Below are 25,579 nucleotides of genomic sequence, written 5' to 3'. Positions count from 1 at the left end.
CCTTGGCCTCCATGTTTGTAGGCATCTCTCCCATGTGTACACCAACACATATACATGCAGGTCCACATGTGTACACACACAGCTGCAGAATTTCTGGCCTTTAGGCAGCGATCACATCCATGATTGTAAAAGGACCAAATCTCCAGCTCTCTCTTTCATCCTTAAACCCTGTAGTCCACTGTCCAACTACACTTGGGTGGCTTGATGAGTGTCTCTGACTTGGCAAGCCTTCAGTCAGAGACTGGACCTCAGTGCCCAAGCCTGTAAAAACTCCAGGTGTATAGAGGACTTTCTTAACTTGTTCTCTTTCTTAGAGAGCTGGACTGTACTTGTGTGGACCAGTGGGATAGAGGGTTTAAGCAGAGGAATGGATGACACCACTTAGCAAGGGCTATAGCTATGGCCTAACAAATCTTGGGGACTCAGGGTGACCAAAGCCTGCTGTCCTCAGCTTTAGCTGACCTTTTGAAAATTAAAGCATGTATATAATTATCTCATACCAGCGACAAGCCAAGCAGCATCTTTTTTTTTTTTTTTCTTTTTGTAAAGTGACAGTCCAAAAAGCTCTTTGTTAGAGTTGCTGCGCAGATGAATCAGGAAGATGTATATGGAGGAACCAGTTACTCCCAGTCTCTTTCCTTTATTTCCCTCTTTCTGATTTTGTCTCTTTTTTTGTTTACTTTTTCCACCTGCTTCTCCTGGGTCCCAAGGTTCATAGGATGAGGGAAGATCTGGTGGAAAAGGATGGAAGTCAGAAGTTTTTGAAAAAGAACAGTAATGGAAAAGGATTGTCTATTACATTTATGCAGAAGTTGGAGCCCTGAGACTGAAATCTGGGCCATTCCCAGCTTCTTGGATGCAAAAATTCAGTCTGCTGCTGGGGGCTGCTGCTCTGCTGCACTCCCTGTGTGTGCACTGTCGAGGAGACTCCCTGGCACACTGCGGATTGCCCTGCCAGGCCCATCCCTACAGGAACGGGCTGCTAAGTGACTGCATCCTCAGTACTTGGTTCTTCAGTGATCTTTCAGTTTATAGCTTGTGAGGGCTCGGGGAGCCCTGGGAGCAGGGCTTCCCATCCTCTGCCTGTGGTGCTCTTTGTGATGGATGATAGTTTTGGGTGTAATATCTGCTGTGATGGATCACAGAGGAGTATGAAAATTCATAAGGAAACGTTAAGTTGTATTTTATGGTACTCTGTCTCTGTGAGTGAGTGAGTGTGTGTGTGTGTGTGTTTGTGAGAGAGAGAGAGAGAGAGAGAGAGAGAGAGAGAGAGAGAGAGAGAGAGAGAGAGAGAGGATGTTATCTCAGTGATTTCGTAGCGCTATGCCATTTTGACAGTTTAGTGTTTTCTATCTGCTCCATCATCCATGCACAAGGAAGACAGATGCTTGCCCCCAGTGCATGGAAGGCACACCATTAGGCCTTTTCTCTGCCTCTGCCTCTGTCTCTCACCTTCTTTGTATAGCTTCAGCTGCTTGAGTGAATATCTGTGTGTGTTTGGCTTGAGCATTCAATCTTCATATATTACAGTCTTAGTTACATCTGGGAGCTCTTGGATTCCCAAGACACTGGATACACCCTCCATGGGAGTAGTTTTAGCTTCTGAGCCTTAAAGAATAAGCAAGAGAGAGGGCAAAGACCTCACTTTGATTAGAGTAGTTTGTTTCCTCTAAGAGAACAAATTATCAGTGAGTTATACAAGGATGGCAAGAATTTTCTTTTTAAATTTTCTCTGTCCAAGTTGAGTGACATCAAATACCTAAAAGAAGCACGCATATTATTCTACATGGTATAGTAATATTGTACTGGCCTGAGCATGCCTTGGCAGTGCATCTTCTTTTGCACATTGGTGTGGTGGGAAAAAAGTCACAGTATAAGAAGACGTAAGGTTCACCCTAGGTCTGCATCAGACCCTCCTGTGATTTTGGCAGAAACACCCATCCTGTCCCAAGAAAAAGTGAACAGATTGGACAGTGTAGAGAACTGCGCACAGCTGCACCCATAAGATGGCGCCAGCTTCTGCTCCCACCTTCCCGATGGTGAGTGCTCTCGGGAGTAAACAACTCCATATTCGGCTTAGTCCTAGGATCTGGCTTGCTTCCGTGAACCTGGACCTATCCGCAGTGCCCACGTGGCAAGCTGGGGTTGGCCCCCCCGGACTATTTAGGTCGTGGGCGGGCTTTCCCCAGGGTCAGAAGATTGTTCAAGGTTCCTGAGCAAACTGCTGAAAGAAGAGCTTGGTGTTGCGTCTTCCTTGCTGGTCGAGGCAGTTGTGAAAAGACCGGAGCCAGGCACCCTGCCACAGATAGGTTCTGTGGCTGCAGCTAATGGGATGATGTTATTCCTGTTGTGAGAAGCTGTGGGGCTGCTGAGATCCATGTAGCTCTGGGCTTGTGTAAGCCGCTGGCCCTCTACTCAAGCCTGTGCTCTGGCTAGAAGGGCTTGTTAGCACTTGTTGGAACACGATTCCCCCATTTCATAGTATCTTGAGGAAACTGTTTACTTCTTCGTCTGGTCTTGTCTATGCCTCCAAGAGCACTTGCAGCATCAAGCAATTACATGGGGCTGGCTTCTAGGACCAGCTCCCGGAGTTTCCTATAGGCCAAGCAGGCATGAGATAAAGAATCTGGCTAGTGGGTGGGCACTTGGCAGAACTTCCAGCAGTGCTTATCTCCACCACAGGAGAGGATTGCTCAGGTGTTTGATCCCCTTTAGGCCACTGTCAGCACAACATTGGCATAAATGAAAGGAGGAAGGGAATCCTTGCTTACCAATCTCTCATTTTTGTTTAGAACGTTCAACATAAGACTTCAACATTTGCTGAAGTCGCCAAGGAGCTTGGGCCTCACTGTTCTCTGAAGGGGCTCCTGCCGGGGAGACTCTGCAGCTTTGTGAGGCAGGGGAAGACACACTTTGAGCTGCCCCTTTAACTTCCTTGTCTCAGGCACCTTGACTCCAGGCAAAGGTGGAAAAAGGCTTCCCTGGCTTAAGCAGAACACCAAGTTTGCTGTTTTCTGCTAGGCTGTGGGAGCACATTGGCAAACTGATGCTCATGACAGCTTGCCAGAAGTTTTGGAGAGTCTGATAGAAAGAAAGGGAGGGGAAAAGAGCTTGAGAGATTTGAGAGATTTATGTGCTGTTCAATGAGTGCTCAGGTCATTATGGACCTAGAGTCTCTTTTCACTGATTGTAGGTCAGTGATCATAACAGTGATCAGGAGGCTATGCTGACTGGTTTGTCAATGTGACACAAGCTAGTGTCACTGGAAAGGAGGGAGCCTCAGCTGAGAAAATGTGTAGTTGGAGTTTTCCTGCCTGGCCCACAGTCAGGACAAATCTCTCTCACCCGCCAGGCCTATAGATGCTCAGAACCAACCAAGTAAACACATAGAAACTCACATTGTTTAGAAACTGTATGGCCATGGTAGGCTTCTCATTATCTACTTCTTCTATCTTAAATTAACCCATTTCTATTAATCAATATTTTGCCATGTGGTTCGTGGCTTACCATTACCTTACATCCTCCTAGTCATGGCAGCGGCTGGCAGTATCTCTCCGCCCCAGCCTTTTCTTCCCAGAATTCTCTTCTCTCTTGTCCCGCCCTATACTTCCTGCCTGGCCACTGGCCAAACAGCATTTTATTTTTACAGAGTGATATCCACAGCAAAAATGCTTCCATGAGATCAGGCTGAAGGCAAGCCTGTGTGGCATTTTTAAAAATAGTTATTGATGGGGAAGAGTCCAGCCCATTGCTGGTGGTCCTGGATTCTATAAGAAAGCAGGCTGAGCAAGCCAGAGGGAGCAAGCCAATAGGCAGCACTCCTGCCCTGCTTGAGTTCCTGTCCTGACTTCCTTTGGTGGTGAATTATGATGTGGAAGAGTAAGCTAAATAAACCCTAACCCTCTTGAAGTTGCTTTGGGTATGGTATTTGATCACATCAATAGTAATCCTGACCAAGACATATTGGCACTGTTCACTGAATACCCACTCTGACAGATGAGTTAGACATGCATTGCCTTTAGATGTTACAGGACTTCTATGAGACAAGCTTGTTTATTCCTCCTTGATAGATGAGGAAGCTGAGGGTCCATTGCCAAGCTTCCACAGCAGCCATACAAGACAGATGAACACCTACGTCCCAAGGATGCCTAAGCTCTGATTTTCACAGCATGGAGGTATGCTAGGTTGTGGGGTAAAGGAAGAGTACAGATGGTATTAAGTTTGCCAATAAGCTGATCTAAGGAAAGATTGTCTTGGGTTATGATTGGGCCCACTATATGTAGGAGGGTCTTTAAAAGCAGAGGCAGGAGGCAGAGGAATGACGTTTGACAAAGCAATGTGCTATGAGAAGGGCTCAACTGGTCATTGACAGCTTTAGGCATCAAAGAGGCCCTTGAGTTAAGGAATGTGGGTGGCCTAAGTCATAGGAAGTGGCCAGGAAAGTGTGTCTTCCTTATAGCCACCAGAACACACAGAAGCTAGCGTCCTGCTTTTAGTTCAGAGTCCCATGCCTGCTTTGTGACCTAGGTAACATATGTATGTCACCATAAGGTACTAACTTGTGCTAATTTGCTATAGCCATGGGGGAAGTAATGGAGCCTCTGAGGGGCCGAGATAGGGCTAAGGACATAATCCAAAGTCCATCTTCTCTCCCAACTTCTGCAAGTTGCTAAACACATAAAAACACCACCAGAAAAGCCTACTCAGTCTCCTTGGTGAGGCTCCCTTCCGCTTCCTCCTGCTCTTCTGTTGTGCTCAGTTCACCAGCTCCTTCTCCCCCTTTGCCTTGCCTTAAATGAACAGATCCTCGCTGTAAAAGAAATTGATTCTTCACTCCAAAGTAGGTCATTATAACACAGGTTTTAAATCATTTGGTCCCCTACTTGTGAAATATAGACTTCACTTTAATCTTCTGTGCATTTACCAGCATTAAAAAAAGACCCATAATTTGTGAAAAATGGAGTTTCCCCCCACCATCAGTCACCTGGACACATGCGCACGTTTCTTACCCTCTGAGTCAGACCTGGAAGGCAGCAGGAGAGATGTTCTCCATCCACACAGACCGCAGGTCTTCCCTTTGCATCTACATCCACGAGACCAAAGTCAGAAACTTAATAAAACAGGAGGTTCTGGAAGCCACTGACTTCTCTACCCACATTTCTTTCCATTTTCAACTCTCCTTATCAGACCTCTTTGTATTTAAGTCACTTTTCTCATTTTCTAAAACATTTCAAATTTCAAAAAAGCCCAAGCTAAGGTTTTTTTGTTTGTTTTGTTTTTTGTTTGTTTTTGATAAAACGTTGGCACAGTCAAAATTTGTACTGTGTTCAGAGCTTTGCCCCTAGACGCTCGAGGGTGGCTCCTGGATTCATTAGAATTGCTGTTCCACTTCAGAAGACATCCCCAAAGCATGGTGGACATGTTCTAATATGGGACTCATGATGTGTGGGTCACTGTAAAGGGAACAAGGCATTATGGTGAATTCTAAATCCTCAGGGTCTAGTGGTGTGGATAATAACCTTTTGCGATGATTTTTTAATATTATACCTGCCCTTCTTCATTGTCTGCCTATCATACCATATGTCTTCTGGGAATTCCTTGCTTCTAGCACAAGGTGCCTGATACACAACTTCTTACACTCTTTAGAATCTGGCTTTAAATCCTAATTCTTTTTGGCTTTTTGCATGCCCTTTGTCTAGTTATGTTTGATTCATCTTTGACTCATTTATAAATTAAACTGCAGAAATCTACTATGCTGTGAGAACTAAGCAGGACAATACACTTAAATCATATAGCGAAATCTTATTATTGCCCATTGTAAGCACACAACTAGAAAACGTAGTGGGACATGGCCATCGCACACATCAACTCATGGCAGTTGTGGTTACCTGAACAAAATCTGCATGAGATAAAGCCAGTCAAAACTCCATTATGGATGGGAAAGGAACTCAGAATTTTCTTGAATGGATTGAGTTACTATGTTTAAATGTGCCCAGATTGAGAACTAGTCTGGATGGAATGTTGTTTATAAGCAGCAGTAAATTATCTCACTTCATACTCTTTTCTACAACTCTGCTCGCTCTCTCTCTCTCTCTCTCTCTCTCTCTCTCTCTCTCTCTTTCCCATATATGAAGGTCAAAGGTTAGTGTTATGTGCCTCTCTTTATGTCGTCCACCTTGGTCTATCACTGAACACGGAACTCTCTGATTGGCTAGTCTGACTACCCAGCCTCTGGAATCTTTCTGTTTTCACAGTGCTGGCATTATAGGTGAAGGCTACTACACCTGGCTTCCTTCGTGGGTGCTTGGGATTGAACCAGGGTCTCAGGTTTTTGCAGCAGGCACTTTACCCATCTAGTCGTCTCCCAGCCCTTCTTCCATCCATCTCATTTCACTCGACTAGCTCTCCTTTTCTGATGTTATAATAATACACAGATGGGAAAAGTTAGTGGTCCCAAGGATTATTTCAGAATGCTTCCATGTGTTTTAAAATGTAACTTAAATGAGCAAAAACCCAAAGCCAATTCTCTATCCTCATATTTTCTTGAGGTCCAAAGGGAAGGAAATTGTAATCTTGAAAAGCCATATCCAGAGCTAATGGAAGTAAGACTTCCTAAGGCAGGAAAAGTAGTTCAGTCCTGCTGGATGAAACCCAGCGTTTGTAACAAATGTAACTGCTGTGGCTTTGCATGTTAAACAACAACATCTTTGTTTGATAAACCACACATACATATGCTTAGCTTTTTAAGCAGCAGCATTGCAATATGGTGTCAGAAATTACAGCCAGCTCTTGATTTCACTGCAAAGAAAAATTTTGCATAACCTAAAATTGCACTTATGTTGGAAACTGGATTGTCAGTTAGAATTTTAATTTTTGGTCCCTTCCTTATGTTATTCTCTCTTTCTTAGTGCTCTAAGTATCCCTCTTTGTTAGGAAGGACATGCTATGTTGGTAAAATAAAATGCCCCCTCCCAGTACCCGTTCACACAGGAGCTAAAGTTGGGAGTGGGGTGGGTCTCCTTTTCCTGTCAACTTCCTTTTCCCATCAATATCACGGCATGCTTGAAGGCTTAAAACAAAGCTAGATTTGAGTTATCCAATCACAAAAGGCATCTAAAAAATGTCCGGGCAGGTGACAAACACTCCCCTTTACTTGGTTGGCTCACTCCAAAATGTCTAGGTGGAATTTGAGCTGAGAACAAACATGAAGAATCATAGAACAAGATGTAATTATTTCACCCAGTTTCAGGTGCCTAAACTCAGTATACCCTTGACCAATGTGAAGCCCTGCTACCCAACAGCCAGATTGCCAGGGCTGTCAAAGAGGTTTCTACTCACCCTATAGACTCCTACCTTGACAACTACCAGGTGGGGAGAAGTCCCCCAGCCATGAAATATGGAGAAGGTAATTCTTGATTAGAAACAAACTATAGAATGGGGCTGATGAAATCTAATGACTGAGTTTATGGTAGCTTCATGCCAAGGCTGTGACAATATGTGTGGCGTTGTACTTCAGTGGTTTGAGGTAGTTTATGGCCTTGTAGCTCATAGGTGTTGTGCAAGGAGGAACTTGGAGTCTGATCTTCATTTTACAAAGAAGGTGACCTGAAGGCCTTGGAGTTATCAACATCTGCTGGGGTTGCTATACAGATTTACACAGGGCAGGACCCCAAGTGTCCTCTCTCTCTTCTCTCCCTGATTTGTTCCTGCTAATGGTAGTTTGGGACCCAGGCTCACTCAGTCTCCAGTCTCAAATTCCAAACACTGGAGTGTCCATAGTGCTACCCAGGACCCACTTCAGCTGTTACAGTTACTTCTCTATTGTTGCAATGTTTTATGTCAGGACCAAGGCAACTTATAGAAGAAGTTATTGGGTTCACAGTTTCAAAGGGTGAGCCCATGACCATCAAAGTGGGAAGCATAGCAGCAGGCAGACAGGCAGGCAGGCAGGCAAGCAGGCAGGCAGGCAGGCAAGCAGGCAGGCAGGCAGGCAGGCAAGCAGGCAGGCAGGCAGGCAGGCAGGCAGGCAGTCAGGCAGACAGGCAAGTAGGCAGGCAGGCAGGCAGGCAAGCAGGCAGGCAGGCAGGTAAGCAGGTAGGCAGGCAGACATGCCTGCATGACACTGGAACAATAGCTGAGAGTTTACATGTGGAGACAAGAACCCCAAAAGCAGAGGGAGAGAGGTAACTGAGAGCTACATGGGCTTTTGAACCCTTAAAGCTCACCTCTATTGACACACATCCTCCAACAAGGCCACACCTAATCCTTCCCAAACAATTCCACCAACCAGCGACCAAGTATCCAGACATATGAGCCTATGGGGACATTATCAATCAAGCCAACACATTAGCCTTCTCCTTCATTCTATATGCTTGGGGAAACAAGAGTGCTTATCTCTTCTAAACTTCCAGAAATTGTCATACAACTTAAAGACCAAACACTACAACTTCAATTCCCTTATGTGTAGTGGAAATCAGGAAACTTTATTGCTTATTATCTCTGGAGGAGTGAGACACACACACACACACACACACACACACACACACATACACACATACACAGAGAGAGACACACATGCACACATACACACAGAGAAGGAGAGAGAGAGAGAGAGAGAGAGAGAGAGAGAGAGAGAGAGAGAGAGAGATGGGCTTAATGGTGTAGGGGAAGATAATGGATGTCCAAGCCTCCATGTCCATGGCTGGGGATAGGAGTAAAGTTTAAGTTCAGAGGAAAGCAGATCCAGCCTTCTAGTCCATTTCTTTAGAGTTTCTCACTGGTACCTATGGCCTCTTCCTGAGACCTAGCCCCCACCATTTGCATCTATTTATTAGCAGTTCTTGTTTTTGGTGATTTGATTTTTGTAGGAGGGAGGGTGATCACTGGACTAGATAGTTAGGAGTCTTGTCTGCCTTCCAAGTCCTATTTTGTATTAGCATCTCATTTTACTAATGCATGCACTGATCGTGCTGTGTGGATCTCTTATAACACAAGCAAACTACAATATAGGTTGTATGGCAAACACCATTTAGAGAGCTCTACATGTAACTTACTCCTTCTCCACAATGAACCTTTGATAGAAGTACTGTTACAATGAAGCCAAGGCTAAGGATTCAGAATCATGAAGAGGCCATATGATTTTTTTTCAAAGTCACATAGCTAATTAGTGAAGAATTTGGGTTTCTTTCTTTTTGATTTTTCAAGTCAGGGTTTCTGTGTACCTAGCTGTCCTGGAACTAGCTCTGTAGACCAGGATGGCCTTGAACTCACAGAGATCTGCTTGCCTCTGCCTTGAGTCCTGGGATTAAAGGTGTGTGCAACCGCTGCTCAGCTAAGAATTTGAGCTTCAAACCCAGGCAGTCTGACCCAGACGATATCTTGGCATTCACTATACAATATAGTTATCAGGAAGACGGATACTGGAATAGAATACACCTTTAGGTTCCTTGGTAAATGGTGCGGTATTAGTTGCTTTCCCTTTTCACTTGGCTGTGACAAAATCCCCGAGAAAAGCAAGCCAAGGGAAGAAAGATTTACCCTGGCCTGCAGTTTGAGGGTGCAGTCTATCGTGGTGAGAGCTCATGGCAGCAGGAGCTCGAGGCAGCCAGTCATACTGTATCCACAGTCAGAAAGAGAGATGCATGCTGCTATTTGGCCTGCTTTCTCCTTTCAGTCAAGGGTCCAAGCCATGGTCCAAGCTTCACAGTTAGTACAGACCTTCCCACTCAAGCCAGTCTAGGAACTCTCTCACAGGCATGCTCAGAGGTCTGCTGCACAGGAGAGTCCAGATCCTGTCAAGTTAACAATCAATGTTGAGCATCACACCAACCTAGGAAGTTGTTGGTCATGATAATAGTTACCTTGGGTTTGTATTGGGAGGCTAAGGCAAGCTTAAAGGATAGGTCAATTGCGTAACAAGCTTTGGAGGAAATCAGAATTTGGATATATTTATGGACAAAATGGATTGGGCAACTTTCAGTTCACAAGCAGGAAAAGGAGCAGATGGATGCACTTGAGGCACTCTGCTGAGGACAGCTGGGTACCCAGTGGAAAATCACTAGAAGGAAAGGAGAAAGTTGTTATGGGCTCGGTTATGGGCTACCTCTCTTTATAGAGGCTGTCCATAGCTCACTTACTGTAGTGGGTGGAATCCCTTGGATTGAGAATGAAAGATTAATCAAATGGCAGAACCCAGAATGTCAAATGGAAGACACCTTTAGAGATGATCCCAACTGGTGGCCTGTGGGTTACCTGGAGAGACCAAAGTCTTAATTTTGGATACTGCAAATGCCTTATTAGTTATCAAATTAAAAAAAGTAAGATCTATCTGCAATTTACTTTGAAGGACAAAAAGATCTGGGAACATGGTACCCTTACTGAACTGCATCTCCTCTCTTAGAGGAGGCATGTAGGATTCATTTTCACAGACTCAGCCATTTTCTATGACTGTGACTTTTTCCTCATATGACTGCTGATCCCTGTCAACATTGTGTACTTCTACCTAATTTGACAAATGCACACATGGAGGGTGTGAATGGCAGCTGGTGAGAGCTAGTCTGGCTTTCATTTTTGAGTTGTTTTGTGAGGATCTCCACAGTTGTGTGACCTTTTTCATACATAACCCTTATGTCATAAAGCAGATGATGGTGTTTATGAGGTGAACTGTCTGTGCTTTGGTGGTGTTACAGCTTGAATGTTTTAAAATTCATGCTGTGAAATCCTTATACCCAGTATGGTGGCATTAGGAGGTCGGGTTTTTGGAAGGTGACTGGGTCATGAAGTAGACTATTGTGAAAGTAATTATTGCTGTAATAAGAGAGAGCTACATTTTCCAGCAAGAGCAAGATACTATGTATGAACCAGGTATCCAATTTGCTGACGCCTTGATATTGGACTTCTAAGCCTGCAGAACTGTGGTATGTATATCTCTGTTGTTTGTTAGCCATCTATGGAATGTTGTTTTCTCAGGCATCCCCCAAAAACTAAGGCACATATAGCATGATGATGCAGTACTGCCCTTCTGAGATTATGAATGGGCAGGGAAGAGTGGCTAATGCTCAAAAGTCATAGGAAACATAGCTCTTTACAGCACTCCATTGTTCACAGAGCCATGACATGATTGCTGTGGCAGGTGCTTTGGACCCAGAACTATTGGTATAAGTGGCAATGTGGGGTGGGGGTGGGGATCTTTGGTGGGAATGAGGACTATCCTTGAGAAAGTATTGCTGCAACCTCTGCCACTGTTCTGGATACTTTTATTAGGATTATTCAGCCTTGGTAATAGGCTGGATTTCAACCAGACAATTCCTAAGAAATCTTGGGCCCTTTCAGCAAATCCACCGGCATCATTTACACACTCACATTTCATCTTGGGTTGTTCATGTTCTTTGCCATTTCTAAACCTAAATTCTTTCCTTTGAACCTAATGGCCTTTGCTAGCAGCACTTACAGTGGGTAAATAGACACATGCTGAGGAAATGACCCAGCGAGTAAAAGACTTGCTTCATAAGGAGGAATTTGGATCCCTTGCACCTACATAAGAAGCTGACTGTGGCAGCATGTGTCTGTAATCGCAGAGCGGGGAGGTGAAGACAGGAAAATCCTGACGCCAGCCATTCTAGTCAATCAGAAAGCTCCAGGTTCATTTAGGGAAGAGGTAAAGGAAGATACCAGACATCAGATCATCAGATTTGACCTCTGGCCACTACATGTTCAGGTGCACACACATATGCACATACATGTATACAGCACACAGACACACACACACACACTGAACCTGTGCTTGCAAATGTGATGACTTAGAGCATGCTTTAATTTCTTGATCCTCAACCAGAATTTTGAAGAAGGATTTGCATTTTTCTCTGGTTCAATTGCAAACAAACCAAACCAAACCAAACCAATTTATTATTGTAGAAGCTTTCTAGAGTCAGATGGATCTGATTTTCCTCTCCACTCTCAGTTTTCTAACTTCCAGACAAATTATAGACCACCCCTCTGCCTTCCAAGATCTGTAAAATGGGAACAATTGTTTCTGTGAAGCACTCTGAAGAGTAAATGCCAAGAGGTGGGTTGTAAAATGTTTCCCATAGTCCCTGGCATTTCAATGGCCACCATGGGACTTCAGCCTGTCTGTTCTGGTCTTGTTTTCGAGATGAGTGAGGCCTATTATGGATTGGAAAATTTGTGGAAACTGTCAGGAATTTTCTTGGAAACTGAAAGGAGTGGGTACCTAAAATGGACAAAATACCTCCAGCTTTGCTCTAATCATGGAAGAAAGGAACTAGGGAAGAGGAATTCCTTGTATGGTGACCAGAGAACAGGATGGAACTTTGACTACCAGTAAGAAAGGCAAAAATGCCCTTCCCCTTTCTGTCCTCAGAAGGACGGTAACTTCTCAGCATGGACACTCAATAACTATTGCTGACTGACAGGCCATGGAATGTTATAGAAAGTTTACAGGGCAGGGAATATAATATTAATATCCACGCAATGTTTTTATGTTTTAATTTTGGCAGAGGAAGTCTGAAGCCTGGGGCAAAAGCTACTATTTTCATTTGCTTCACCTGAAGTTATATTGGCAGAGGCCCTCAGGGTAAAGAAGAAAAGGATTAGGTTTGGGAATGGGAAAGGATATGAAGGAGTTGTAATAAAATATATAAGTGCAGGAGCTTGAGGAATAAACACGGATGGATTTCAGTCAGAGAAGAGAAGGATCTGGCATAAAGACATTTTGAAGGAAAAATAATACACCCATAGGGTAGGCTCTGCTGAATGGAAGAGAGAGTATGAGAAGTAATGAAAAACTTTTAATATCAGGGAACTCCCTAAGAGGTGTGTGGATATTGTTGCTTTACATTGATTGAGGGCCTACTCTGTCTGGGGCTGCCATCTGCTTGCAAACCCAATGTATGAAAATACATTTTGGCAAAAGGATAAATCTAGCATGGATAAAAAGGAAAGGTATTTTTTCCAAGGATGGGTGGTGTGAGTGTGTGTGTGTGTGTGTGTGTGTGTGTGTGTGTGTGTGTGTGTGCAGGAAATGAATAAAGGAGTGATGATTTGATAGGTAAAGCCTTAATGAAATAATTTGTAAGTCAGCTGAAGCAAAGGCTAGCATTTGCAATGTAATAATCCCAATCTCATCTAAAGCAAGCAAGATCAGAATTCTACAGAAAAAGAATTTGTGTTACTGAGATGGGAGTTTAGACTGATATATAGTTTAACATGAACATGGCTGCATTTCTTGCTTATCAGAGTTTTCAAGAAGGTTCCTGATGACATTAGAAGTACTTATTAAAATGGATGTGTTGGAGGGTTCTCTGCTACCATCTGAACCCTGCTAATGTCTTGCCTTTGACAGTGTTTTTGCAATTTTAATGAATTTTTTCTTTGACAGTTTCATACATGTATATATAGAGCATCCTAATGTCACGCTTCCCACTTTGGTCTCCTCCTACACCTATTTTCTGTTCTCACATTCATTTCTTATGACTCACTGAATTTAACCTGGGTCCTCCTTGTGACCATGGGGCTGGGCTCTTCATTGTGTCATGGTGGGTTCATTGGTGGGCACATAACAGAAGACAATGACTACCTCTCCTCCAGAATCTGTCAGTAGCCAGTAGTTCAGCAGGAATGGATAGGGCCTCATAGCCCATCTCTGATCCATGACTGGCTGATGATAGACATTCTTGTACAGACCCATTGCAGGCAGCCATAACTCAGTCTTAATGCATTGCTTGGAGGTATCCCCTGTAAATAGTATTTCACAGCATCCTTCTTGCTATTTTTCAGCTCTTGCTTTCTTTTCAGTGCCTCTTCACAGTGTTCCCTTAGCCTTAGAGGGGGTGGTTTAAATGTCCCATTTAGATCTGAGCACCTAACTATTATTTATTCTTGGGCAGCCATGTAACTCTGTATTCACTGCCACTCACTGCGAAGAGGAGCTTGTCTGATTTAAGCAGAGAGTAGGATTTGTCTGTGGAGATAAACATAATATATAGGAGGCAACTTGCTGCCATGACATAGTTATTAAAGTTACACTCTAGTCACTACCTAAGGTCAGTTATAGATGCATTTTTTACAGTATTAAATAACAACTGATGATGACAGCTGTGAGCTGAGCATGGTATGAAAATGAAAAACAACTTGCCAATCATGGTATCCTGTGCTTAATGTTGGAGGATTATAGCCACACTGCTCTCAAAGCCAGGAGATATTAGATAGCAAGAGACCACTGGGGAAAGTACTAGGGAAGATGGGCTGCTGTGGGAACTCAGAACCTGAAAGAGGATGGCTTGCTGTAAGACTGTCTGGCTTAACAACCCCCAGCACCTCCAGCAGGGAGGTCTTTCCTCGAGTGAACATTGGGCTGCTCTCATAGTTTCAGTTTATATACTCTTTCTTTTGGAATGTTTTGGGGTCATTTGATGAATTCTGTATTGAACTGTAATAATATTCCAGAATCAATCTACTTGATATATTTACAGTTATTGAAAGTAACTTTTTGACTCATAAAAGGAATCTTTTCTTCAACGAATTGCTCAGTTTTTGTCACTCTCTGCACCTAGCCAATATGGGCTGGCTTTGCCGTGGCAATAAAGAATTCTGTTATCAGGATTACTGAGTTTAGTTCCTTAGTATTATTTGAGTAGTTTTGTTGAATTTTTGAGGGCTCAAATGTCCATAGTGAGATAATGTCTCCATGGAATAGAGCTATGCCTGGGGGGTCAACTGATGTTAAGCAGCTTCCTTTCTCTGAAAGCCTTCACAGGGCATTGGTTTTGACACCTCTCTCATAGCACAATGTTGCAGTTTTCCATGTCAAGCAGAACTTTTGCTTTGTTGCCCCTTGCCAACACCCCCCTAGCTTGGAAAGTTCTATTGATGGGAGCTGTGAGACTCCATTATGATTTCCAGATCATACCTTGACAGTTCCACTCTCAAACAGGTCTTTTCCAAGTATTCCATCTAACACTCTAAGATAATCTCATCAAGACAGATGCCAGCTTTTCACATTCTTCTCCCTCATATTCTAGTCTCACTAGCATATGTCATATTTTAATCTACAGATGCTAATATGATGACATTAGATACCAATCCATCCATCACACATTGAAAAATATTCATTATAGCATGTACTTGGTAATCTGTCTTATTGGGCACTATAGCTTAGTGTAGACTACCTGTAAGAATACTTGCATAAGCCTGTAGTTGGGCATCTTGGGAGAATATCCTACAAAGGAACTTGACATGTGGCAGATAAAGAGACCTTTGTTGATGGATTTGTGATTACCAGGGCTTTCTGAAGGAAGTGGCTCATTACATTGAGGTTCTGCGAGTTGGTCAAAGAGATTTAGGTCATCTAGTAGCCTGTAGCTGGAATGTTGTTACAGTCTCATATATGATCCCTGAGCTATTCCATCAGCTCAGTTTGCTTGTGTCTGATACCCTTCTTGCCACAAAGATTATGCCATCATCCGCTACCCCTGTTCTGCAGGAGGTTCCTAGTTTGGATGTTTTATAAATTACATCTTCCCGATTAATGATGCCATCTCATTATCCAGCTGAAGGACCTGGATACACATAGGTAGAGGTTGAAGCAGGAGTGACATGGCAAATGTCTATCACAGAAGCTGGTGATACTATGGCATGGCAGGCACTTTACCCTATGTAGAAGAATGCCAGTTGGTTTTGTGATGGTCGTTATTATCATTAGGGTGTTTTTGAGATCTGGTCTCAGTGCATAGACAGACTAAGGCCAGCCTCAGCCTCCTTGGTGCTGGGATTGTAGGTGTGGCAAAATGGCTGTGATGGTTCTTACTGACCAAGATATCCAGGATAGTCATTTAACTGGGGTGGGGCACTCGGTGGTAGTGAGAAAAGAGTCATGGAAAACAAAAAGGAGGAGCATAGTGTATGTGTGAGTCAGCTTTTTTGTTACAAAAATGACTAGTTTTTAAAAATGGAAGGTTTACTTTCGCTCAGAGTTTGGGAGATTTCAGACATTTGGCTTTTTCCCATTGTCAGTGTGCCGTTGCTGTTACTTCTTGCTACCACATGGTGTCGCTGTTGGGGTGGAGTCCTGACTAGTGACTGGTTTTCTCACCTGCCCGTGACTGATAGATCATAGGCTCTTACTCCCGTGACTAACAACTATTGTGATGCAGGATGCTAGCTTATGGGTTATGGAGTTAAAAATAAAGGGATAGGAGTAAGAAATCAAGAGCGAAGGGCATGGTTAGGCCTTCTAACCATGTGTGGTTTATAGTTAGGGCACTTAATAGACAAGGCTCTAGACAAAACAAACATTAAAGGTGAAAACAGCCATGAACTAACCTCTGGTTTAGTTTAGTGTGTCTATTAATTATACTGGGCCCACACAGGTAGCTTTATTTTATTTTTTATTCTTTTTACATGGACCTAAACCCCTGTTGTTTTGTCGAGTTGGAGCCTTCTATGAGCTGAGCTGAGGTGTAATTGATTTGGGAGCAAGGGGGGAGTTTACCTTGATTATAAGGCTCATAGAGCTGGGAAAGTTGGTCACCCTGTATAGCATGCTATCATCCACCTCCTTGGTTTTGATTGCTTGTTGCCAGTAAAATACTATCAGAATGCTTTTAAAATGACTCAGCTTCTGTTAGTACTAGAACCTGAGGAGGAACATTGTGCTTGCAGAGGGGCTAGCCTGTCTCCTGATGACATACATGTCCTGTTCCTGTTCCAAGAAACCCGCTGCCCACACTTACTGTTCTTCCTATTAGTGCTGTCCTTAGAAAGGGATGCTCTTAGTCTCTGTGGTTCTCTCTCTCTCTGCAAACACACACACACACACACACACACACACACACACACACACACACACATACACACTCATGTGTTTGTTGCCATGACAGTATTCCTTAGGTAGAGGACTTTATAAGAGTTTTATTTTGGTTCATGATTTTGGATGTGGACAATCTAAACTTGGATGGCCACATTGTGAGAGCTTCCCACTGTGCCATGCCATAGGAGAGCCATGGATAGAAGAGTTTAGGGGAACCACCAGGCTCTCTTGTGAAAATTGCTCTCATGAGACCTAATCTGGTCCCATGTAAGCTAGCCCACTCCTGTGAGACTAGCATGAATCCATCCCCTAAAGTGGAACCCCCACAACCTGTTTACTTTCAATTCTGCTCCACCTTTGAAGTATTTCACCACCTTACAACACTTGCTCTCTGGAGACTGAGTGTCTACTATATAAGCCTCTTGGGGACTAGCCAAATTCAGGACCCATTGCACTGACAGCAAGCTGTAAGTAATTGAAGAAATGGAGCTTACCTAATTTGATGACAACTTTAGAGCAGCTGGATCTTGAGGTGAAATGAATTCCCGATTCATTTTGGAATTTGAGGCTTGTGGGGTCACACATCTCTTCTCAAGAAAGCCCGACTCAAGCATCAGGCTTGAGACTGTGCCATTTACTTCTCCACTGAGACCCCACAACCAAATCTGTAGTCCAGTTCCTCAGGACCATGGATGTTAAGAGACTCTCTGAGTATTTAAAGCAAATCAGCCACGCAGCATTCATGGTTGTGCTTAAATGCTGCGCCCTCTGCTTCTCCACCCTTTCTCAGCATTCTCCACATTTGAGGCAACCAATTAGACAAGCAGAGGGGTTTTGGTGGCAAGCTGACTTTATGTAAAGTCTTTAGGCTTTGTCCTTCAGACAGACACATTAGATTAAGGTATGAACAAGGAAATAAGTTGTCACATTTGTGTCATAAAAGTCGTGGTCTCCCTTCCACAAGGCCTGCATCTATTTCTGGAAGAAAGCATTCCTTCCTATATGCCTGAAAGTCTCCTTCTAAATCTTGCATTTTAAATAAATCAGTTGCTTATCAGTTGACTCATTCTCTGAATTCATTTTCTTCTAACTGCCCCCCTGTCTTTTCCCTCCCTGGCTTACATCCTTTAATAAATGCCTTGGATGTAGGCACTGATCCCAAGGAAACCTCTTGATCCATTTCTCTCTGTCCCTCTAGCTCCCCTCTGGCAAGAAGCTCACAATGGGGGTCAGATGCTCGCTCACAATGCATCTGTGGCAGCCACAGTTCCCAAACGCCACAGAACATCAATAAGCAGACAGTGCCCACTGGGGGATGCCCACGTGCCTGAGGACGGGCATCAGTCATGTGGTGGCTCAATGCTGACCCAGCTCCAGATTCTCGGCTCCTGTCAGCTGTGCCTTGTGCTGCCTGAGAGACACTCTGGCCTGTCTGAAGGAGGCAGCTGTTGTAAATTACAAGTGCAGATCCAGAGGATAATTCTTGGCTTTCAACATGCTGCAGAGGCTTTGGCAATTAATTTCCTCTGTTTTTTGCATAGCCAAGGATTCTCCACATTATTCATCTCTTTGGGCAAAAGCCATTGGTGGCTCCTGAGTTATTTTCTCATTAGGCTTATGATAGGAATTACCTGATTGTGGATGGCTTATTCTTGTAGTTCATTTTGCAGGTGCATTCTGACTAAGCATGGCTTCAGCAGTAATGCAATCAGTCTTAAGCTCACAAGGCAGAGTTCAGGGATGCATTTCCATTTGACCCAAAAGTACCTGCATGACACTGTCAAATCTGGAGGCACAACTTGCTGATGCCTTAACATCTGGTGGTGGTGGTGGGGGCTCACCTTCCTGTATGCACCTGGCAAGACCCAAGTAGCTTCATTAGAGGCCTGAACCTGGGTTCTTATTTCTAAGGTCTTCCTAGTACTTTGATGTGAAAACAACAAACACATCAGCCTTTCTCATTGGGAAAAGAATGAGGTGTGAAAACCCCCTCCCCACCTTCAGAACTGTGGGTGGGTATCAGAGCCCCAGAGTTCCAAGTCTCAGGTGCTCAGAGAGAATTTATAAGAGCAAAACATCTTCTGCAAAGACCAGTTTAGCAAGATCTCCTCAGGACATATTTGATTTTTTTTTTTTTTTTCATGTGGAGGGTTGATAAAAGCCCAGTCCTCATGCTCTGTTGGGTGTGTTGGCCAGCCCATGCTGCTGCTAAGTCAGTAGACAGAGGAATATAAACTCAGCGGTCTTGTGGAAACTCCTAGATAGGGCCAAGGACAGGAGCCATGTTCAGATGGTCAGCATGCTGCCTGATTCCCGGGAGGCAAGCCTAGGCATCCTGTATCCAAGGCATGGGAACCAGGATGCTATAGCTTTCCAAGGACTGTTTACAAAGCAGTAGTTCAAAAGGATACTGTGAAGTAGGCCAGGCTGGTCTGCAGTGTTCTTAGTTGTCTTTGTGCTTAGAAACTTAAATCACGTGGCTTCGTCCATTCTTGGTACTGCTCCCAGGGCAGAGTGAATATTTTGCATTCGATGGATGGATGAAAGGATCTTGATGTGGGGTGTGAGGCCCTCATTTTGGCACACACTTTTTGTGGTACAACTCACTTTGCTTTCCTTCCATCTTTCGTTTCAGAAACAAAGTTTTCTTACAAACTGTTCCCTGGCTCTAGAAGTAGCCAGCTCACTGTAATGTAATCTGAACTACTCATTCTTTCTGAGGTGTAACAGCAGGTGATGAATAATTTAAGGTGCTATCCTCAAAGGGTTATGCACATTTTAACAAGTGACAGGCAACTGAAGACAGTAATCATGGATCCAGTGCCGTGTGGTGGTTCATTGTTGCAAGTGACTTTTCTGAGCCAGGGAACCACCATCTTGGGGAGTTCCATCTGTGCCCTGTTGCAAATGGAACATCCCAACTGGGCTTGTTGACTGTTTATACCCTCCATGGAGGGATGGTGAGGCTGAAAAGGCCCTCATCTAAGTACATAAACAGTCCTTAACACCTGTTGTATGCAACTCTGACTTAATTGCATGTGTTCTCAGGGATGGGCTAGAGTACATAGTGAGGTGATGGGGGGTGGGTGGGTTATAGGACAGCCTTAATCCTTAAAGCTGGCATGTTTGGCCTATGGAGAGAGGACACTCAAATCCCTGTAAGTGACCCCTTACATATATGCCACAAGAAAGCCTAATAAACGCATTAGTTCCCCAGGGTGAACTTTGTTGGTATCATGTCTCGGTTTGTCTTTGGGACCTTAGGAGAAAAGGTAGATGTTGCTAATGGTTTCCCCTGGGATGGAATTTTAGCAACACTGATGACTAAATCCTAGTATTCAAAAGAGCAAGACAGGAGGACTGCTGGAAGTTTCACCTCAGCCTGAGCAAGCCCTGTTTAAAAAAAATCATATTTAAATGGAAGTTTAAGTTATTCACAAGGCACCATTTTGAGGAAAGTGGCGCTGCTTCTACCTCTACCCCTGTACCTGGATACTTTCCATGCCTTTTGGCATCATTTTTCCTTCCTGGACGAAACCGCAGATGGTCTGAAAGATGATCGATCCTTGAAGTACCCACATTGCTCTGGGCCAGTGTCTCACAACCTAAGTGCAGGACACTTGTTGAGAAATCCGAGCCTGGTCCCTGGCAGTGTTGTAACTGCAGGGAGCAGGTTACCACGATGGAAGCACAATCAGGTTTCCTGCTGCCTGCTTTCCAGAATTTTCCCCATCAAACAAAATGTGTGTGGGCCTAATGAGTCTTGAAAATAATTTGTAGCTCTGACAACCTCTTTTTATGGCAGGCATGTGTTGAACACGAAGTCATAACCATCAGTTCTTTAGTGGGAGGGAATGAGGAGGAGACAGCTCTCTTTTGGCAGAGGTGGGGAGGCTGAGCTGTGTGCTCCTAAGACAGCTTGCCCAAGGTCATTCTGCAAGTTGGCAAATGGTGCCTCCTCCTTCCCAGGCCAGCTTGTCATCCTCCCGCACATCCATCCTCCCACTGCAGAGGCAGAGTATGCCGGATTCTGTCTTCTGGCTGGGGCTGCAGGGAATGTGGGCTCAGCAGTCTGGTTTGCAAAGGCTCAGAATCCAGTGCCAGGCATTTGTTGCAGGTATATGCTGAGTGTTCTTCTCTCACTCTCTGCATTTGGAACATTCAGCATATAACCACACAATTAATTCATTAAAAAAAATAAAAAAAACCTACTTGCAGGTCACCTTTAAAACAAAGGAAGAAGCAATTTTGAACTTAGCAATTTTTCATTTTTGACATCTAGTACCACCTCAAGCTCTGTGGTTACAAATAATGCTGGTGGGGAATGGGCTCTTTTATGCACATTGGAAGAGAGAAGGGCTATACATTATGAATGGAACAAGGATAAAAGAATTGGCTGTGTGGTGCAAGATATCTTGAGTACATTAATCAGCCCATCTCTTTTAGGGCAAGAATCATTTTTAAAAGTGAGTATGAAATAGAATGCAAACAACTGGTGCCGTGCAAGTCTGGTTCATGCACAGTGGACATATAAGGGCAAAGGGATGACAAGAAGGTACCCAGAACAGGGCATGCAAGAGGCCCTTCCTTGGGAAAAAAGTAAGGCAAGGAAAGGAGAAAGTTTGGAAGAAGCACCAAGATGGCATTGGATCCTCATGCAATCCTGCAGTGCTTGGCATATTGACATGCTTATTTTACAAGCAAAAAGCAGGTGCCCTGCCCTGACTTACATTCTAAGAAGAGGAACGGCTCCTCTTCAATTAGCTCCATTTGGATTTGCTATGAAGAAACAAATATGAATATTTTCCATGTATGGTATGCATTGCATAAGGAAGAAATGGTATCCTGAGAAGTGTATTACCAGGCAGCCCTGTTATTATGTGATATCAAGTGTACTTTACAGCCAAGGAGGATTATGACTTCACTAACTGTGCTTGGAATGTATGAATTTTCAGTGTATGCATAGCCTGTCTTTGATCAAAGTATTGCTGTGTGGTACTGGACTGTAATACAAAACACTGTCAATGATAGCTTAAATAAGTTAAGGTTTTTCTTATATACAGCAAGTCTAGTGGTAGTCAGCTGTGAGTTCAATGCCTCAGTGACATGAATGCTTGCATCTCTATGATTCTTTTGGGACACTCCCTCAGTGTTTCAACATGGCAGTTATAGATTCAGGAATCACATCTCTCTTCACTAAGGAAATAAAAGCCTTTCTCCAAGACCTAAGAGACATTTCTGAGGATATCTCATAAACCAAGACTGTCAAATGCTACCTCTTAGCAGCCACAAGAGAAATAGTGCAAATGAGAAGGCAGGGTTTCTAGTCTCTCTGCTCCCTCGCCACCCTTGATCCCTACACCAGGAGGCTGGCAGTTAAGACATCCATGGGCTCACTGGCTCTGCCAACAGTGAATGAACTAAGAGAATCGAGAGAATAAGAACAGGTTGGGATGTCTGTCTGAGCTCTCTTCCTAAATGGTGACAGGAGGTGGCTTTCTGAGTATTCCCTAGGCTGGTGACTATTAGCTCTCCTTACTTATTCAGGCTCAGGGGGTACCTGCTGTTGCTAACCCACATGGGCACTGTAGTGTTCCATTGGCTTTCTCTACTTCTTCTTGGGATCCTGATTGATCTTGGGATAGGAGTTCTTTCTGTTACCAGTACTCTCTGCTTCAGATAACCAGTTCCCTGAAAGGAGAGTTGTTAAATGGTTTCAAAGTGGCCTGCCTTTAAAACATATCTAATACTTGTATGGTTATGTTAACTAGAACAGGATCTTGAGACTTCAGAGTTTTCAACATTTTGAATACTTGCTCAAAGTTGGATCTTAGCATCACTTGAATCTTAAAAGACAGAGGAACACATTCTTACATTTTTCTTCCAGATGAGGAGGCTAAGTAACCCACCCAAAGCTGCACAGGTAGGATTGGGACTAGAGTTTGGTCTCAGTTTCTGTCAGAGCCAGGAAGTTTACTGACATCTACAAGTATCCTGTGTGCTCATGTTGACTCTGTGTTTTGCTATATTCACCCATTTGCTACTGTTCCGCTCTATCACTACAGACCTTTGATTCTATGAGCATTTAAGTCCCCAGTTATAGCTTTGCCTGTGACTCTGCACCTTGGGTCTTAGCCTTTCCCTATAGATGGAGTCTTGAGATCATCAGCTCTGGAGCTGATCTTTGGTAGAGCATGGTTTTGTTTCCTCCTGGGCTCTTTTGTACTCAGAAAACTTAGTGTGTATCTGTCCTGGGAGGTGTTTGTTTCAGGAATAGGGAATGACCCTTCTACCTGGCATATAGTTTCTGCCCCTCTTTTTGCTTCTTTGTTGAAGGCTGTGACTTCTCTCAGGTTGTCCTAGTCCTGGAGGGCAAGAATGGCCCCAGATGCTGGTAGGAGCAGCTAGCTCTTTGTGGACTTGGAGATCAGAGAAGGCTACATGTAATTGGGTCATTGGTAATAACAGGTGTGTTGAATGAGGTGAATTTCTTGACCCATTCCTTACTGGTGTTAAAAAATAAGGGTGTACTATGTCAAGGAGGAGCTTCTACAGCCTGCGGTACTGTGGTCTCCTTATGGAGTATGGGGTGCTCTAGCTGAGGGCACTATCCTTCTTTGTTTTCTCTTGAAGTTTGTTCTCCTCTATACTGTGGCCTGTTTACAGTGCTGTTTGGTATGAAGAGAATTTCTCCTTTTCCATCCCCAATACCAGCCTTTTGGCACAGGTCTTGATGTAGCTTGGCATTGTGAGTCTGAGATTGGAGCTCTAAGGTTGTCACCAGTCCTAAACTAAAGACTAGGAGAATGTCATCAGGGAATGTGCATATTCTGTGCAGTGTTGATTTCATTAGTTGATTTATTATTTAATACTTGACCTTCTTGGCCTATGCGGCTTGTGTATTCTTTACATATTAATATATCAAACAAGCACAGTTTAATAATATGTAGACTTAGAAGGAACTGATAAATATGTCCTCCTTTGCCTTCCTAGTTAAAAGATGTAGTTAGGATCTTGGGAATCATCACTGTGGCCAACTTGGACACAGGGCAGTGAAGACACACAAACATGTCCAGTGATGGGGTCTCTTCCTAAGCCCCAGGAAGCCAACTTTTCCGTGCTAGCACTGAACCTTTGAATTCTCACTAGGTCATAAGTTCTTAAAAATTGGAAAAGGCCTGCTGCATGTAGCCTTGTGTCAATAAGACTTTGGGGATGAGTGCTGGCTGGGAAATATGACACAACATAAGGGGCAGAGGGAGTAGCTGCTGGATATGGAGAGGATTGAATTCTGTAGAAGGGGAATGGAGAAATGAACAGAATTCTAAGTCTCTTTTCTACCCCCAGAATCTCAGGCTGCCCAGGGATAGCTGCTCATCCACAAATGAGGATTGCAAGCAATATTGCTAAAGTCTGAAAGAATGAGGTGACATTTACAAGGTCAAGCAAATTCAGAAGCTGACATTTGGGTCACAACTAATGTGGGTCAGACAGAGAATAAAGCATTACTTTGATTCCAAAGGCATTTTCTTTTAGGAATGGGCAGAGAGGTTGAGCAACCAGGAATCCCTGGTGTGACTTAACACAAACACCATGGCTATCTCCTGAAGCCCATGAAAATCACCCAGTGCTCTTTCTGTGTCTGGTGCAACCACTGTCTTTGGAAAGCCTGAGTTCTGCACCCTCCCTCTTCAATCTGCTCATTGATTTCTTCTAGTCTGATGGACATGGAAATGAATGCAAACATGAGCTAAGCCAGTGTTCATTGGCTGGTGACTCCCAGAGCCATATGTAAAATAAACACCATGTGTAAGCAGGTGGTAGTTTTCAGAACAGGTCAGAGAGAAGCTAAGTGTGTAGAAGGAATGGTCTGTTCCAAGCTCTGCCTTATCAAAATGGTTGCCTTGGGGTGGAAGGAATGGACCGGATCCCCTCTCTAATTATTCTAAGTCTTTATGAGTGAAACATATGACTCACATCAGGAGGCCTGTTTCTGAACCTTTATCCCCCTTTATTCTCCCTGCTGCCTAATCCTGGATTAAATCCCAAATTGATAAAATGCCTTTGCTAGCCACATTAGTGCAGTAAGCACGGACCTGCCTGCTGCCTGGACATGCTTTTATTCTTTTGGAAAGACAAACAGGAAATGATGACAGAAACCATTTGGAAACTGAAGGGAAAAAAGAAATAAATAAAAATAATGAAACTATTACTGCAGGTGTTCTGTGAACAGGAGAAAAAAAACAAAAGACCCGTGCTTTTGATTCATTCCTTTGGAGAGGGCTTCCTTAATGACTGCTCTTTTGTGTTCCCAAAGCTGTGCTCATTTATCAGTCTGTGGTTTAATCCAAACCTATCAGGATGAAAATTCAAGGAGGATGAAGGTTAAGTGACAGGCATTCTATCCTGGAAACGATGGAGTTGATAGATATCTAGAAATCTTGCCTTAGAGGCTTAGAGGGAAAAAATTCTCTCTGGAGCCACCCCAAAGGATGAGATGTGGTGGTGGGGACATCTGGCCAATGGTGTTCACATATCCAGCACATTTCCATAGTGCCACCCTTAGTTATACATCAGCCACAAATTCTGAACTACATCTTTCCTATATATCAATTTTGTTAAATTTGAGGAGGTAAGTGTATCAAAGCTGATACAGTGGCATTAATTGCTGAGAAACCATTTTTAACACATTAGTTCCTAGGAAGATGTCTGTAGCAAGGGTATCTGGCAAGGTCGTCCTCTTAGGTACTTCTT

The sequence above is a fragment of the Onychomys torridus genome, chromosome 1 (assembly GCF_903995425.1).
Source record: "Onychomys torridus chromosome 1, mOncTor1.1, whole genome shotgun sequence".
NCBI classification, from domain to species: Eukaryota; Metazoa; Chordata; class Mammalia; order Rodentia; family Cricetidae; genus Onychomys; species Onychomys torridus.
This window is presented reverse-complemented; position numbering follows the sequence as displayed.